Genomic DNA, 13,439 nt, shown 5'->3' on the forward strand with positions numbered 1-13,439 from the left:
TAGAAGCTCCTTCTCTCAAAGACAGATGTCCACATCATGTCTGGAGAGAGTTAACATCCTTCCCTCCATATTCACTCTCCTAAGCTCAGAAGAGAAAAGAAACTCTATCTGCTTGGCTTTATGCAGCACCTGGTGTAGTCTCACGGGTGGTAATTCTTTGGTAGATTATGCTACTAACTGTTTGCCTACCAGGGGAAAATTGGTCTTCGTAACATTTTCCTTTTATGAGTTTCCCTAATGCAGTAGAAAGAAGCCAGCATCCAGGTGAGGATTTAGAAAGTGGTATGCGGAGGTAAGTTTAAAATGCTGGGGGAAGAAAAAGGCTACAAGGAGAGAACATGATCTTTAAAGTGGACACAGATCAGCTACGAATATGAAGGATTTCTTAGTATCTTTAAAAAAGACAGAGAGCCAGTATTAGGCTTATATTTTTTAGGGAAAAAAGTGCACCGAACAGTGATTTAGTAGACAGTGTTTATATCAGAAGATGTTTTTCTTCTGTAACTTATTTTGATATGATTTAATTTCTCCTTGCAATACCTTTATTACAGTTAAAATATATTAAATCTAGAAAAGATAGATCATAATTTTATGTCTGGCCTGAGGGATAAGAAAGGGATTTACATGCTATCCTGTATTTTATGAAACTGGCCACAAATCAACAGAATACAAACAGAATTATTTTGCAATGATTTATAAATATTATATACACTATTGTCTTTAAGAGAAAATAGTTTTCTGGCAGAAGTGGCCAGCAAGATTCCCTGATGTGTCCAATGAGCATGAATTGTATAACTACCGTGTGCTGTGTTTACCTCCTAGAAATTAAAAAGTGGGTAAATCTAAGATGCTGTACAAGAGCCTACAGTTGCCTTGGAAAAATACAGAATGAACAGAGAATTAATTATGTTACAATGTGGTAAGTACTGTAATAGAAGCGCATAATCAGACCTAGGGGGCAACAGGGTGGATGTAAGACTATCATGGGCCAGTGTCTCACTGTAAATCTGCTGGGGCAGGTGAAGCTTGACTTTCAAATGGAGAATTGAAGGATAAGTAAGAGTTCAAAAGGGCAGGTAAAGGGAATTAATTCTAGGCTGAGAACCACCTGTGCAAAGAGGGGAGCGTGAGCACAGTGCCTTCAGGTGTTTTAGATACTTTACTATGATTGGGTTGCCGAGATAGAGTAAGCAAAGATGAGGCTGGAAAGGTAGGTGGAGCTTAGATCTCCAAGGGCCTTTTATCGCATGTGAAGGAGGTAGATATTACCCTGCAGACTAGCAGTTCTTAAATTTTAATGTTTATATGACTCACTTGGGGATCTTGTTAAAATGTAGATGCTAACTGGGCATGGTGGCCCATGCCTGTAGTCCCAGCTACTGGAGGCTGAGGCAGGAGGACTGCTTTTGCGCAGGAATTTGAGGTTGTAGTGTACTATAATCACACCTGCGAATAGTCACTGCACTCCGACCTGGGCAACATAGTGAGATGCTGTCTCTTAAAAAAAAAGGTAGATGCTTTTTTAAAAAGCTTTTTTTTTTTTTTTGAGACAGAGTCTCACTCTTGCCTGGGGCGAGTGCTGTGGCATCAGCCTAGCTCACAGCAACCTCAAACTCTTGGGCTCCAGCGATCCTGCCTCAGCCTCCCAGGTAGCTGGGACTACAGACACGCGCCACCATGCCCAGCTAATTTTTTTTTTTTTTCTATTTTTAGTTGTTTGGCCAATTTCTATTTTTAGTAGAGACGGGGTCTCGCTCTTGCTCAGGCTGGTCTCGAACTTCTGAGCTCAGAACGATCCGCCCGCCTTGGCCTCCCAGAGTGCTAGGATTACAGGTGTGAGCCACCGCGCCCGGCCCAAAAGCTTTTTTAAAAATGTTGCTGCTGCAAAAAAGTGTGGTCTGCAGACCATGCTTTAGGTAGCAAATAATTACAAATTCCATTACCTGGAGTGGATTACCTGTGTGCTAAGACAACCTTTAGCCCTTTGAGAGGAAGGACGTGGGGAGTGGGACATGGGTCAACTGCAGCCTCCAGGATAGTGGATTCTGCCCAAAAGCTGCCTCTTGGGTTTACTACAGGTGCCCTACAAATACAATAATACTTCCTACATGTTCTATGATATGAAGAAAGTAGGGGAAGCAAGGCAGTACAAGTAATTCAGTCTGCACTGTAAAGACCACAATCTGGCCTTTTTTATTTTTTGGTGAAACAAATAGTCCCAGTTACCCAAAGCAGCTGATATTCATTGTCAGCATGGCCCGGAGCCTTTTTTCCTCAGCAGTAAGCATTTGGAGATTGAAACCTTGGCTCCAGTTCCTCTCTGCAGTGGGACTGACTTCATCTCAGCCTGTGGTGGTTTCTGCAGCAGCTCAAATCTCTCAGGCTCAAAGTTAAAAGATTCTGTCATGCAATAGCAACAAAGGAAAGGTAGAATTAAAAAATAAAAATCTTGCTCTATGATCTTTTAGTTATTATTGTTTAATTATTTTTTATCAGTTTATAAGTTATTTTGTCAATATGACAAAGATTATTAAGTTGGCCATTTTTCCTAATAACCTATAATAGATATCTGGAATAGGAAAATGTCAGATTGTCTCAAAAGCATGAGAATTTAAATTTCTGTGGCATCAATTGGTCTTTGCATTATCATTGTGTATGTATAAATATATTCACACATACGCGATTTTATCTACAGGTCAATTTTTGGAAAACAAACTGGTCATACTTGCTGCCTCTGAAGATGAGAATTGGGGACCGGAGAAGGTTTGGCTGGGAGAGAGGATCTTCTTGACCGCTTTTATCCTGCTAAATTAAAAAAATATAATAAAACAGAAAGAGTTGTCTCAGTGATTGAAAATTATGTGATACTTGCAGGTTTAGATAATATAATATCTTTCCTCCCGTGTGATCTAGTACTGAAACTCTTTTTATACTATGTGTTTAAGGAGAAACGATTAATGTCTTTAGGTGTCCTGAAGTTTAAACCTAGGTTGCTAAATTACCTAGAGTCTGTTAGTAAGAAAATCAATCTTTGAAACAAAAACTTTCCGTAAGTCAGAATTTTTCTCAATTGTTTCCTCAGTTGACAATTTCTGCCCTCTCTTCAGACGATAGTGAAACATAATCAAAATGGATGCAGAATTACAAAATAAAAAGGAACTGGAGGGAAAGACATTTGTTTTTAATATAGTCAAGCATCTTCATTGATGCCCTTCCCTCTGCCTTCTCTCTTCCCCCAACTATAATATCATAGAACTCTGGGGAAAAGCACATCCCAGATATATGCTATAGAAACTAATAACATTTAATGGATCACTTCCATTATGCTATTATATATTTATAAGCATAGAAGCCATATTGTCTTCCATAAATACTATGAGTATTAAACATTCAACAGTTATAACCCAGTTTGCAATCTCCTGTGACTTACATAAAATCTTCTTTTTGTTTTTTTGAGACATAGTCTTGCTCTGCTGCCCGGGCATGAGGGCAGTGGTGTCATCATAGCTCATTACAACCTCAAACTCCTGGGCTCAAGTGATTCTCCTGTTTTAGCCTCCCAAGTGGTTGGGACTACAGGCATGTGCCACCATGCCCGGCTAATTTTTTTCTATTTTTTCCAGAGATAGGATCTCCCTCTTGCTCAGACTGGTCTCAAACTCCTGGCCTCAAGCAATCCTCCTGCCTTGGCCTCCCAGAGTGCTAGGATTACAGGTGTGAGCCACCACACTCGGCCTATAAAATCTCATTTTAATAAATTGGAGTGAGCTGTATGAACTCATTTAGGCTTTAAAGTTATGTTAATATGTTTCTCTTGTAGAAATAAGAGCTGAAATAAATTGGGTTGGAGTGGTATAGTTAGTTTTGTATCCTGTTTCCTTTCTTCCAAGTAGATAGTACAGTCTTGTTTGAAAAGACTCAAAAGCAATGCTTCCTAAAACTCATTTGTCTACTTATGCATGATAGGCCTTACATTTAGAAATTCTTACTTTTTAAAGTTTCATCTGTAAAGAATGTAGAGATAAAATATAAATGGTTTCAATATAACCAACATTGAACCAACTGCTACTTCATAATTGTTTTCAACAAAAACTTTTCTCCTAATGGTTTCAGTATCCATTGTTTGCCTAGAATCTATTAGCACTTACAATATAGCTATTTTCTAAGTCCATTATTGCTTCTCCATTTAGGAACTGAGACTTTTTCTAGAAAAGGGAACTTTCCCTTATCAGCTAGGGCAATTTATTTACTCTGAAGATGCAGTTTCTTCAGAATAGGCAATATAAACTTTTTTAGAGAAATGAGTTGATGTTCTAAAATAAGTGTGCCTGTGTTTTTTAAACACTGCCTTGCCCACAGTAGATGCCATCTGAAAGTGGGTCTAGCCTAGGGACTGCCAGTCTTCAGTCCTGGTGCTCTTTTCCTGATTTCCAGCCCCAGTCTCACTTTCTCCAGCAGTAGCAGCAGCAGGAGCAGGTAACTTACTGGGGCTGAACATTTCAGCCTCAAACAGCTCTAATGTTGCAAAATTTTTCTTTATAGTTCTCAAATATCAATTCATTTATTCCTTTATTCAACAAGTATTATTTGTTGTGCATGCTAAAAGTTTTGAGAAGTCCAGTGATTAGTGAAGGCAAAATGTGGCTAAGGAGAGATGTGCAATTAATCTCGATCTGCTTTCTCAAAGCCACCAGAAATAAATGCACAATAAAGAGTGTAGTGATATGCAAATCACCTTCACACCAAGTCCTCTAGGCCTCATCTTCCTGCTGATGGCCACCGCTAAGCCCCTCCTAAACAGGAGTTCTGGAGTTGCCACTCAATCTAAACCTTCTAAAGGACAGGCCTTTATATATTTAACTATGAAAAATATGGTCCACTTCTCCTTGCCCCCATGGAAAGCCTGAGCTTCCTACCTCTGACCTTTTTAATGTGTGAACCGTGAACTTATTGTGGTATCCTGACAGTACAGAGGACAGTGGTATCATTGCCTCCTTCATTTTAGCTGTACTACTTCTATCAAAGGAATTTGGCAGGGATACTAAATTTGAAAAATTTTTAATGTTTTTTGCCTTCGCATTTACCATTCCATCAGAGGTACTCATTTACCTTGAGACATTTAGAATATTACACCAAGGATAAAGGCAGGACATATACAGCTTCTGAGTTTGCAGCCAAACAAGAATCATAAAGTAAAACTTTTGTCACTTGAGAGGATTTTCTAAATTTCTTAAATTCCAATTATCATGAAAGTCAGTAGTAGAGAGAACTCAGGAAATGAAGAAAGGTCCTTGCCACAGATGAAGAGGCCTTCATTACTCCCAGCCCTGGGAAAGTGTGAAAAGGATAAAAGATGGGTAGAGGAGAGAGGTATGTGGAAGTAGCAAGGTCTGAACAAGCATGAAGGAAACTAAGAACACAGAGGCTGGTAGCCTGACAGCATTGCCTTTAGATCTGGGCAAGAGGGGCCCTGCAATTTGGTGGACCCCATTCTGATGCTTATCTCCACAAGGTAAGGAATCAGTGGGGCCACTTTCTAGACTATGTCCCAGGTACCAGAGATCCTAGAATTCCCTGCCTCACCCCACCTACAGAGCCTGCACGGGCTTCTTCTCTGGGTCATTTTTGGACTGTGCTGCCAGGGTGTGTATACCTAGGTGTACGATGTGATGAAGGACCAGCTGTTTGGGAGAGCTGGGGTAATATGGAGCTTGGACAAAAGGGCTGAAGTTCCTTCACAAGCATAAAGGAACTCCTCAAGGTGGGAGAGTTCCCAGGGTGGGAACCCTAAGGCCAAAATTTCTAAGTTTGAACCTGGTCTTCCAGCCTCAGGTTCCTTTGAGGCATCTGAAAGGGTGGTTGGTGGGGCTAGGAGGCTGGACACACATTGTGAGCAAAGGTTGCCTGACCTGGGCTGAGTGGAGTAAAGAGAAACCTGTGATCAGATGGAGAGGGTGTGGGTAGGTATTGAAAGGAGACTGAGCAGGGGTTAAAGAACCACATCGCTGCTCCCTCCTCAAGAAGAGAAAGTGAATGTTTGTCCCGTGGATATCTCCAGTGAGTACGGGGAGCCAGGGCTGGCAAGCCAAAAAGCCAGGGAGAAATCTTTTCCCTCTGTCCACTCTGCTCCAGCCCAGCAGCCACTGCCAAATCATGGCCTGGGGTGGAAAATGCAGTTAATTTTGGAGTTGTGCTATTCACAAGTATTTGGCATGACTCGCTATTTTTTCAATTCTGTCATTTTGAAGGTATATTTGTCAACCTATATAGAAGATAGAACATAATTTGCTAGTTTGATTTGACAACTTTTAGATATTTAGACATGTTGTACATGTAGTATATGGGGTGGCCCTGTGACCTGCTTCTCCAAGCACAGCCTAGAAGAAGCTGCAGTCCTAAGAGAAACAGCCTTTTGGCTTATCTCCATATCCAGCGTGGCTCAGTAGCATTGAAATGGGAAGGGAGGTAGCTAGATACATGAAAAGGAGATGGTGCTTCCGGCATAAACAAGATCTAGGAGTTTCTGCATATGCCATAGAGCAGTGAATCTGTGCATGCGGGGCAGGCAGAGGGTGGAGGATGCAGAGATGGATCACCAAAATCAGTTGGATTGAAAGAGGCCTGGGAGTAGAGTGAAGAGGCCACAGAACAGGGACTGCAAATCAGAGGCAAAGAGCCAGCACCCACCTCAACAGTCCACATTAGATCAGCAGCAGACACCTCAGTATGCACCAGTCCAGGGACCAGACCAGACCAGAGCAGCCACCTGCAACAGAGGCCCTCTGTCCTCCAAGAATCCCATACACCCAGACTGCAAGGAGCAGGGAAAAAAAAAACACTGTTGAAATCAGAAGAGACTGAGATAGTTAAATTCAAATGGTCCCTCTCTGTAGCCTCCCTCATCCCTTGCTATCCAAAGATATGGGTAAATGAAAACATTATTTCAGAAAATAATGTTATATTTTCTTTGCATATCTGAGCATTCATTAAATTTTCAATCCTACTGCCACAGAGCAAGATCATATTAGATTTTTGGGGGGTGAGAGTAAATATCTCATTGTTGCATTATACCGAACTTATCGTGACTAAAATCCCTATTTTTTTAAAAATATAAATTTGCAAATAATCATGGGGCTCTCAACTGCTTCTCCTACCCACACTGTTTTTTCTAAATCAGTAAATCGTTGCCAAAAATAAATGTGCATTGGAACCACTTGGAGGGCTTGTTAAAACACAGATGGGTAGGCCCACTCCCAGTTTCTGATTCAGGAGGTCTAAGATGGGGCCAGAGAAACTGTACTTTCTAACAAATTCTCAGGTGATGTGAATACTCCTGTCTGCAGACCACACATTCTAAGTCCTAGTTAGAGGAGAGAAATTATTCTGATTTCACTCTCACATCCGGTATTGGTATTCCCTCATACAGAACATATAAACAATGAACCTCTCCCAAAACTTAGCAGAACTTTTTTTCTACACTGTTTATCAATGTGGGGATACTATTTTTTTCCCCAACCAGAACGGAAAAACTTTAAGGTAAAATCCAGTGCTGCTGGGGATACGAGGAAACAGGTACTCTAATACCTTGTTGAATTTATGAATGACTACACTGTTTCTGGATGGCATTGTGGCAGTAACTACCAATATTTTTTAAGCATAAATTCTTTAGTCCAGAAATTTCCTTCTAGGAACCCCACAGAAATGAATAAATGAATGATGTTCATAGCAACATTTATGAATTGGAAATAACCTAAATGTCCCTTAACATGAGAAATATTAAAATGAGTATCAAAAGTCATAGAAGTAAAAGGTATTGCCAGAACAATACATTTAGATAATTTAACCACTGAATAATTTTCTATGTGTCCTGTAGCAAAAAAAGATATTCTGTAAGAGAATATCATTTGTGGATATTCTAGTGTGGTACTCAATTGCTGAAATTCAAATGACAAGACGAAAACCCATTAACACTCTAGCAAGTTACTTCAGTGTGCTTTATCAAATTGATTATTTTCCCCTCACTCATTGGAGACTTCATAAAGCTCTACCAAACTCCCTGAGTACTCGGGTAGGATTAAATAAGAGGGAAGTTGGCTTTGAGCCTGCATTTGTAACCTGTCTCTTTTACTTTCACTTCAGTTTCTCCGGTGAATTATACACGGCTTTCATGTTCCTCCACACACTTTTAAAATACTTTTTATTTTGAAATACAGACTCACAAGAAGTTGCAAACACACTATGACGAGGTCTCCTGTACCCATCACCAACTTCTCCAATGATGACATCTTACATATGTGTAGTGCATTATCAATCAGTTCAGATCCCACATACACTTTTAATGGCAAGCTTTAATTTAGTTAGAGCCTTAATAAGAGCTTTAACAAAATGTTAGTAGATCTAAGCATATGGGAAAATGTTGAAAGAGGCAAGAGATGGGAGCATGAACACCTCAAAGGAATGTTGTGGCATGTAAAGAACCCCCTTCTGGAAAAAGAAAGTGTACACTCCAGTTGCAGAATATGTATATGCTTATAATCTGCAAAGGGGGTGAGGAATTAAGCCACAAAGGTCTTTTCCGATGCCACAACTTTGAGTTACAAGTAGGTGGCGTTTTATTATCAGAAGACCATACAAGGTAGAAGTGTGCACTAGTACAACCTTCTTAGAAAGCAGTTAAACAAAAGCTATCAGAATTTAAAATGCGCACCCGTTTTGCCCCAGTAATTCTGTATCTATAAATTTCGCTTAAAGAAACACACAGGCAATAATATGTTTTCAAGGATCTTATAGCAATCTTTTTTGTAATTGTGAAAAACAAGGCACTGATTATGATACATTTATGCAATGCAACACTATGCAACTATTACACTATGGATATTGAAAAACATTCATAACACATTGTTGAATAAAAAATTTATATTACAGAATATATTGTATCTCCTATCTCTATGCACGTATACATACGTCTACCTACGTGCATTTGTGTAAGTATGTGTATCGTATTGGTGTAAGTAATGCTGAAATACATTTAAAGAATACGTATTCTTTATATAGAGTATACAATTCTCTACTTTTACACATGCACAGAGATCAAAGGTCAGAAGGATTTGTCCAACAGTGGTGGTTATCTGTAGAAAGGGAGGTAGGGGTGGGGAGAGGACTATCACTTTTTTCTTTTTTAAATTATAGAAATAAACATCCCTTATAAAAAGAAAAGGTTCAAAGGGAAAGGAGTTATATATCCTTCAAAAATACATAAATAGCTGAATTAAGCACTAATAATCCCCATAGAACTTATTTATCTAATTTGAGATACTGCCTTTATTGTGTTCTATTATGTCATTGAATCTATTTCTGAAACTTCTGTTCCATTGGACTGTCTAGTCATGTGTCAATACCAAACTTTCCATTCATTCAACATTATGAACACCATTCAATAACCCATACTTTAACAGTTGTGTAGCTTGACACTGCATAAATGTATCATAATCAGTGACTTTTCCCAATTACAAAAATATTGCTGTAAGATGCCTGAAAAGGTATCATTACCTATTTGTGTGTTTCAAGCTAAATTTATAGATATGGAATTGCTGGGGCAAAAAGCGTGCACACTTTAAAATTCTGATAGCTTTTGCCATGGAAGGTTTAGTGTTTTAATGTCTGGTAAGGCTGGTCCCCTCTCTTCTTTTTCAGTTTTCATCGTTATTCTAGTATGTTCTCTCAAATGGGTAATTTTTAGTTGATGTTAAATTTATAAATTAACATAAGGGGAAAGGCATGTTTTGATGTTCAATCTTCCTATCTAAGAATATGGTGTGCCGTCATTTGTTTGAGTACATTTTTGTCTTCCAAAAGCTTTATTCTTTAAAAAAGTTTTTCTCGGCCGGGCACGGTGGCTCACACCTGTAATCCTAGCTCTCTGGGAGGCCGAGGCGGGCGGATGGTTTGAGCTCAGGAGTTCGAGACCAGCCTGAACAAGAGTGAAACCCCATCTCTACTAAAAATAGAAAGAAATTAGTTGGACAACTAAAAATTTAGCCAGGCATGGTGGCACATGCCTGTAGTCCCAGCTACTCCTTGGGAGGCTGAGGCAGGATGGCTTGAGCCCAGGAGTTTGAGGTTGCTGTGAGCTAGGCTGACGCCACGACACTCTAGCCCAGGCAATAGAGTGAGACTCTGTCTCAAAAGAAAAAAAAAAAAAGTTTTTCTCATACGGGTTTTAGACATGCCTTATCAAGTTTACACAAGTTTTTTTTTTTTTTTTGGCTTTTGCTAACAAAAAAGGGGTCTTCTCTTCTAGTTTAGGTTTGTATATATATGAAGTCTTTTTATTTTTAGTAAACATTTTTATTGAACTATAATTATACATACAGAAAAGTGCACAAATCATAAGTATACAGCTTGATAAATATTCATAAGGTGAATGCACCTATGTAACCAGCACCTAGATAATGAAACAGAACATTACCAGCACCATACAGCGCCCCCGTCCACTCCTGCTGAGTTAAAGCCAGTTGAAAAATAATGTATACAATATGTTCCCCCTTATATAAAGTCCAAAACCAGACAAAATTAATTGATGGTGATTTAAGTCATGAGGGTGCTTACCTTTTAGAAGAGAGGTAGTGACTGAAAGAGGGTGCTCATTTCTGACACTATGCACGAACGCTGCCTGTTTTGAGCTTTTCGTCTAAATGGAATCAGAGTATGCACTCTTTTGTGTCTGGTGAAGGCTATGAATATTTATGTTAATTATATTTAACTGCTACTTCACTAAGTTCTTTTATAGTTTTTCAACAAGTCCCTTTGGGTTTTCTAGATATTCATATCTGCATATAGTTTTCTTCTTTTTCAATTCACAAGTCTTTTGTCTAACTTCTTCCCAGCTAAAACTCCCAACACGATGTTTAGTAGAGGAGACAGTGGGCTTATGTTTTGTTCCTGACGTCAGCTGGAAGCCTCTTTTGTTTTGACATTAAGATGCTGGCTTTTAGGCAGAGGTATAATGTTAATGAATTATTCATCAATTTCTATTTACTGAGTATATTTAATAGAAGTGAGTGATCAATTCTATCATATACCTTTTTTGCAAAGGTGGAAGATAATCATATAATTCCTATAATAAACCCAACTTGATCATCATTTATTACCTTTTGAAAGTGCTGTTGTATTGTTTGCTAATATATCATTAAAACTTTTTCATTGATATTTGTGAGACTGGTCCAGTCTTCGTCAGGTTTTTGAATCAATGCTATTATCTTCACTCTACAAAATGAATTTGGAAGTTATTTTTTTTTCTTTGGCACTTTGAAGTTTAAGATTCTTTTTCCAGTTGCTAGAATTGAGCAACAGTGGGATTATTTAATCATAAAGGTTTGGTTTGGAAATTCCCTTGAAACAATCTGCACCTGATGCTTTTTCTGGTAAGGGTTCCTTTATTTACTTATTTTTTACACTCATATTTTATTTTGTGAGGCTTACTTTTTTTTTCCTATGGTATATTGGTTTCTTTTGACTTTCTGTATTTACTAAATTTTGGCAATCTGCATTTTTCTCAAAAAAGTTAATTTTCTGATTTATTATATAAAATTGCTCAAAGTAGTCAATTTTTAAAAATTTCCTGTTTTCTTATTCCCCCCTTGTCATTTAAATTTTTGTATGTGTGCTTCCTTCTTAACTAGGTTAGTTGGTGGTTTGTCTATCTCACTGAGCTCCCTGTACCTCCCACCACCAACTCTGCCAAAAAACCAACTTTTGGATTTATTTATTGGCTCTACAATATTTTGGTTTTCTACTAGTAATTACTTTTTGCTTTAATCTTTACTAATTCATTCCTTCTGCTTTCTTTTGATTTGCTTTTTACTCCAGCATTTAATTAAGACTTGGTCATTTAATTTTCATCTTTCCCTTTTGTTGATATAGTACTAATACATTTCCTGTCATTATTGCTTTTTAATTTTTTTGGAAATACTAGGTTTTCATCTGTCTTGTGGTCATGTCTCTCTGGTGTGCTTTCATTGTCTGTGGCGATGTTGATTTACTTATTCTCTTATTTCTTACACTAACTTTGAATGGAATTTGACTGTAATCCTGGCTCGGTTGCTTTTTTTTTTCACCTTAAGTGAAATGAATTTGCCTATACTTTTATGAGGGAGGGGTGGCTGGTGGATGACTTTTCTAGCTTCATGTCCCTAAAGCTCCCTTTTTCACAGTGATTTGAGATATGTGTGTGTGTGTCTGTATATACATATATGTATGTATGTATACGCATATATATACAGATAATGTCTACATATATTGGCCTTCCTTACCAATATTTATATGGACCTTGCTTTTGTCCTATCATCCCCATCCTGCTCAATTTGGATTCTAATTCTAGCAGTTTCTCCTTAGCACTAGGCTTTGTCTCCTTAGCTTCAAGAGGTATACAGTGTAAGGCCCATCTACTCTAGCACAATCATCAGACCTTATCATATTGCTTTAACACTCATTTGCAAATGGGATTCTGTAGAAGTGTTTCCAGTTTCAGCTTCTGTCCTCAGGCTGGCCCACTGCACTGAAGTAGTGAGAAACTGTGGGCAGTGTTACAGTTCCCCAATTTGCAGGGTTGTCACAAACCAGCTGCCTTCCTTCCACTTCCTCCCACACAGATGCTGAAACTATGTGGGTCAGTGGTTTGCTCTCACTTGTATTTTGAGGTTCATGGAGATACCTTGTCATCTAGTTCTGCAGATAGCGTCTGTGGCAATCCTAGTTGCTCTGTATTCTTATGGGGAGAGTCAAAAACTACACTGCTGTCATCAACTTCCCTGAGTGTAATCTCTGTTAAGAACTCTTTCTAGGGTAGAAAATAGGTTAATTACAATAATAATTTTATGATTATAACAGAAACTATGACTAGGAATGTGCTGTATTTCAGGCACTATTTTAAGTGCTTTATATGTATCATCTCATTTAATTCTCAACCCCATGAGGAAACCTAATTGCCTCATTTTACCAATGGGAGAGTTACAATCCGAGATCATGTTGTTGAACTGGCAGATCTGGGATTTAAACCCAGGTCATCTGATTCCAGAGCATCTGTTCATTAACTGCCTCTTAAATATTATCAGGTCTAACAGCTTTCAAACTATGTATTACTGTCAGTAAAATTTCTATTTGAATTTAGATTAAATAGTTATAAATAACCATTTAAAGAGCCAATAAAAACATATATTATAGGCCAAATCTAAAAACACTGTTGATGAATAATTGGTTAAATTATGCTGTATGACCTGATTAACCTTGTTTTTATGCAGATGCTCAAAACAAAGCTTCTCCTATCTCCTAAAAATACTATGGGGGGTTGGGGGAATTAGTAGAGAGTAGAAAATAGATTTGAGATTTTGGACTTCATATTTCCTTTCTTATTATATCACTATTGCTAAGGAACAAAATAT

Source organism: Propithecus coquereli, unplaced genomic scaffold, assembly GCF_000956105.1.
Source record: "Propithecus coquereli isolate 6110/MARCELLA unplaced genomic scaffold, Pcoq_1.0 Scaffold62, whole genome shotgun sequence".
NCBI classification, from domain to species: Eukaryota; Metazoa; Chordata; class Mammalia; order Primates; family Indriidae; genus Propithecus; species Propithecus coquereli.